This window comes from Euprymna scolopes, chromosome 40 (assembly GCF_053919585.1).
Source record: "Euprymna scolopes isolate OS-2025 chromosome 40, ASM5391958v1, whole genome shotgun sequence".
NCBI classification, from domain to species: domain Eukaryota; kingdom Metazoa; phylum Mollusca; class Cephalopoda; order Sepiida; family Sepiolidae; genus Euprymna; species Euprymna scolopes.
In genome coordinates, this window is record NC_136521.1 from 20,087,872 (window position 1) to 20,093,619 (window position 5,748).

At 35.0% G+C, this 5,748-nt stretch overlaps 1 pseudogene; it reads right to left on the reverse strand.

Moving 5' to 3' along the window:
• Positions 1–240: 240 nt before the first annotated feature.
• On the reverse strand, positions 241–356 carry LOC145265868 (U2 spliceosomal RNA; annotated as a pseudogene).
• Positions 357–5,748: the final 5,392 nt, after the last annotated feature.

A 5,748-nucleotide genomic window follows, 5' to 3' on the forward strand; every position in this document is an offset into this window, starting at 1 on the left:
TTATAACCGCCCTCATGCCCTGTGGGGAGGCAAGTAAACAAAAATCAGAATGGCAATTTTCCAGGGCATTATATAATTAATCAGAAGTGACATTTCCAGGATATTTTGTAATTAAATCAGAAATAACTTTTTCCAGTTACTTTTTTAATATTAAAACTTTGTTACAATAAACATAGTACCTATTCACAATGCCTCCCCACGGGACAGATTTAGACACCGGGGTCGTTTTTTAACGTGGAGAAAAATTGTCATAGTCGTAAAGGATTTCTCTTACACTGAGAGAGAAGAAATTGAAATGTAGCACCTGAAGAACAGATACTACACTTTGATCTTAGCTAAAAGGCCAAGAAAGACAAATCATTTTTTATTAACTTTGCCTCAACAGCGACACCAATTTTTTAAAAATATTTTCAAGGTTTATTTGGAATATTCGACTTTTTGGAATATTCCACTTTTTGGAATATTCCACTTTCCTTTTTTAGGGATGCACAGCATGATAACGGACGGAGCGATAAGCGTAATAATATAATAATATAATAATGATAATAATAATAATAATAATAATAATAATAATAATAATTCACCCCCATGTGAGCATGCTGGGAAGTGATATACAAACTGCTATTAATTAAACGACGCTTTTGTGTAAATAAATCGAGCGGAGGCATTTGGATGATGTCAAAACAGACCCTCACAGCAGCAGACGTATAGCGCAATGGTGAAAAGCTGTCATTTGGGCGGTCGGGTTTCGATCCTGGCTGTAGGCAGTTGCCTGTCTAGCCGCACTGATGAGCTGTGAAACAGCGAACTACTGTATGTGGATGACTATATATATATATATATATATATATATATATATAAACTAGTGCGGCTCCGTAGAAATTTTATAAAAAGAAATCTACATCAATCTGTTATGAATATTCATTTTGAAAAATAAAATTCTTTTAAGGCATTTTTAAAATGGCGATTGATAATTTGCATCAAGTCTATTTTTCGGACTACTTCTCTCATCCTGGGTGTTATTTTCACAATGTTTCAACCGATGTAACCTCCGACTTTCTTCAAGTGCATGTTGTCTTCCTCGACAATCTTTTTTGTCGAGGTCAGGAATCTGCACGGAATTTCGAACAAAATCCACTGGAATAACTTGCTCTCGTTCCATCAGCCATTGTTGGGTATTATATAAAGTAATTAGTTATTTTAAGCAATTGTAATTTGTAATTGTAAACAATTGTAATTGTAAGCAATTGTAATTGTAAACAATTGTAATTGTAATTTGTATGGTCTGTGTGAAAATAACACTTAAGACATTCGTTCGAATAATCCCAATAATTACTTGGATCGGTAGAGAGCATGTATCGGCGCATTTCGGATATTAATCGTTGAACATTGTGTCGTATTCAGACATTATAGAATGCTCCTATCGCTTTTGGGATTTGTACACAACTGGCCAATTAGTAGATGGTCTGGAACCAAAAAAGAAAAAAAAAAAGAAGAAAATCCGTTTTCATTGAACGTCTTTTATAGGGTGACAAGTTTATCGTTCCCTGTAGTATGTTTGTGGTCGTCGTCATTCGTGAGTGTGTTGTCTGTTCATTTCCTTAACTACAATCAAACGCCACCTGACATGATATTTACATTACTTATCTTTCAATTAATCAACACCAACGTCTTAAAAGATGAATCAATTATTCAACGTGGTCATCAAACAAAAAGGTAAAGGAAAAACACAGAAGTACATTAAAAACTGCAGGAGAATGAAAGAGATTAAGTGACTACAATTGTTTTTAAACTGATATCTTAATTATTATCGTATCACGAGATTATTTTTAACATCTCATACATCTTCGCCAAGAAGGTCTATGAAATTCAAACCATACAATGTTTACAGGGAGGACATTCATATGTGTGTTGTCGACTACGTAAATTGAGTTCATTTCTTTAACTGTAATCAAATGCCACCTGACATGCTTCTTACGTTAATTATCTTTCAACTAATCAATAACACGATTATAGTAGATAAATTAATTATTTAACATGGCCATTTATTAGAATACAAGGTCAAAAACCATGAGAATGATTAAAGAAAAAAAAAGCAGAGAGAAAGAGAGAGTTCAATTATTATTAAGTGTATGGCTTAATGTCTTTTATAACTTAATCTTTAATAAAAGTTTCATTTATATTTTTCCAGAAATCTCTTCAGCCTCAGACCGGATGACATCATGTCAAATGGCCCAATAAACTTCCACTGCCCACGATTCTTCCGGTCAATTCCTTAACCGCTTCATAACTCCTTTTCTGAAACGTGCCATGCTTACGACATAACGCTAATCTATCTAGGCAAATATATTCTTATATTTGTACTGACAAGCATGACCACCAAGGTCAAACTCTAGACCGTTTGCTTTTTATTATTGCTAGTCGTTTTAGAATACTAAAAATACAGTGCCCCGTAAAACATCTTACTCGAGTCCGTTGAACACGTTGAAGCCTGTCTTCTCGCCCATTGTTCTCGCATTTGTTGTCTTGTTGTCAACGAATTGTCGTCATTCTAATCGCACCGATTCCATTGATCTGTTACCTTGCCAATGGTTATGGCATGAATGGCGAATGAAGGAGAAGCACAGTGAGAAACACATAAGAAATATATAGGACTGAACGTACGTAAACTTACACGAACGTAGAGACGTCGTTCCTTGTTTCTTAGGAGCTGTTTATAACGTTTCAAACAAAAAGAGTGTGTGATAATTTATTTTTTCTCCGAATCAGTGGAATAAACGGATGGACTTAATATAGAAACGTTTAGACGCATCTCACATTTTATTTTAGTGACATCTTCGCCACTAGAGACGACTAGGACAGACAAGAGTAGTAAAGGAAATTATCAAGAGGGTTGTTTAAATATATGAATAAGCATTATGTAGTATAGTAGTTCAGCTCGTTAAAAACAGGCAAAAGTTATAGCCTGTTGAATGAATTCTTTATGCCAAACTGATGGTGAATATAGTAAAAATTGTGCTTATTTTTGCATGAAATAATGATCCCTACTAACTGTGCATTAGATGGATGCCATAATACTTACTACGCTGCACTTTATAATAAAAGTCCATACCAAATTTCAGACAGATTGACCCAGTAGTTTCCGAAACAAAATGGTATGTAGAGACAGACAAATAGACAGACTAAGAGAAATAATATATACATATATGTACAATACATATATGTAAAATACATATATATAAAATACATATATGTAAACGAACAATTCATTGACTTTACGAGCATCCTGTATTCCTCGATCTGGACAGATTTGGCGTCTTCGAAGAATAGTTTTTATTTGGAAAAATAAATCGCCACATAAAAATATAGAAACATACAACCAAACAACTATACAAACAACAACATCGGTATTGTCGATTTCAAACTCAAACAAAGGGGACCAATATTTAGCTGGCAAAAGAATTCCCTATTTATCACAAAGTTTTTGATTATTCGTTGAATCATTTTCAAGTGACAAAAATATGTTGTTAACTCTGATTGGTTAGAGGAATCGATATCATAAAGGAATATCATTCTCACTAGTGCTTAAAAGATGCATACTTTAGTGCTGCACCTTAACGCAGCACGTAAGAAAAGATCTTACACGTGTTGCTGCGAACGATCCTCCTTTATGGAAGCGAGTTTTCTTGAAAATCAAAATGGGAGACATTAGCATCTGCAGTAATGTAATATGAAGGAATTTAGACAATTTAATTGAATATAATTTATTTATTTAATTTAATTAATTGAATATAATTTATTAATTTAATTTAATTAAGGAAACGAGAGCGCGTGGTATGTGTTTGTTTCAGTATTAGACATTATGAAATGACTTGACACTTGTAACTCTACATTATTTTTATCCGTCGTATGTGTTTTCAACAAGACTGGCTGCTTTTTAATCTCTTTGTCTAAAAACGGAGCTACTGAAAATAAACCATTCAATAATGTACAACACTCGTTCGAGCTAAGATCACAGTAGAGTATCTGTTCTGATACATGTATACTTCATCTTTTCTGCCCTCGGTCAGTGAAGGAGAAATCCTTAATAACTGAGACTATTTTTATTTTTGTTCCTATTCAGAGTACCCTTTTTGGAGATCTGGATTTTTCTCACATTAAAAACCGACCTTGTGTCTACCTCTGCCTTCGTGGGGAGGCAAGTAGATAGAAACTTGTAACCAGACAATATACGGATTTAGATAATACTCTAAGAATGTACAAACCTTGTAGGGCTTGCCATTCGGAATACAGAATAGCTGAAAGTTTCTGAATTGTAATCATTGGTGTGAGGTTGGGTCTATGAATTGCTTTCATTAAATATCTTTCCGAGAACTTTTGTAAAAAGTTGAATATCGAGTGGAGCAGAAAGTGATGAGAACATATACCAGAAATAACATTTCGAAATAAACCACTTTGCACTCCCTACATTTACATAGAGAACAGGGGTATTAGTATTAATATAATGATAGGGAAGAAAGGAAGAAAATTAAAATGAGCGTCCCTAATGATGCTAGCTTAGAGTTGAAAAGGAACAGATAAATAAAAAGCAAAGTCGGCAGGAAACGAAACTGGAATCTTAGGAAATCTCCATTGTTCCACAATTCACAGGAGCTATAGAGCTCATAAAATATAATTTCAAGACCTACCTTGCGAACACACACACACACACACACACACACACACACACACACATATATATATATATGTGTGTGTGTGTCTGTGTGTGTACTGATGGAGCCATTCGCCAGGTAGATATGTTAGTCGCTATACGAAACAATATTGTAACGTATACCTTTTGAAAAGTAATAAATAACCAACTGAGAAAACTTGATACGTGATAATTTTTTTCCATAGGAGTCACCACTTATCTAGACCCGGAGACCAACTCAAGAATAAATGTGATGAGTCTCCGGAAATCCATGGGAAAATATCATAGTAATCGTTAAGAGTGGAAATTTGGTAAATTAGATTACTTAAGAGGACGACTCATCAAAGTTTTCTCACGTTGGGCGTGAAGACAAATATATTGTAGTCAGTTCGAAAGCAGAAAAACGGAACCGGGCTACACAGGCTTGTAGTTCTAAGAAAGAAACTTTGTTCATGGAATCTACGTTTAGGTTTAGGCAAAAATAAGGAGTGAGAGAAATTGTTGATAGTGGTTTCAGAGAGACGAGTATTTTTCGTGAAAGCCAAGCAAGGAGGACCATAGATTGGAGCTCAGACTAGCACTTGCCATGAAAATAAAGATAACACAGAAACAGACTCGTAACGTCTCTTCTGTGAGAAAGAGGTTGCATGGATGGAAAAAGAGCATCCCCCAATAGGCAACGAACTCTCTTTTGAACTTTGTCAAGGCAGGATAAGAGCAGTTTCTACTAAGATGTGGCAATAGTAATCCATCCTTGGCTCTTATACAGGTAGATAATTGCATCAGCAGTGAGATATCTACTAGGGCGGTAGAACGATCCCATCATTTACCAACAGCCTTGCCAATGGATTTGATGTACGTATTCCATCTCAGATTATGAGGAAAGATCAGATCTGGAAGTTTGTCAAAACATGGAGCTTCCCCAAAACGAGTCATTCATTGCAATTGATGCCAGACGGGGATCATAGCGTTGCTAATGTAAAGATAGAAGTTTGGTTTTAGATGCATTAAAATTAACCAGACCCCTGTTTTCCCTTTGCACTACGTTCTCAAGATCA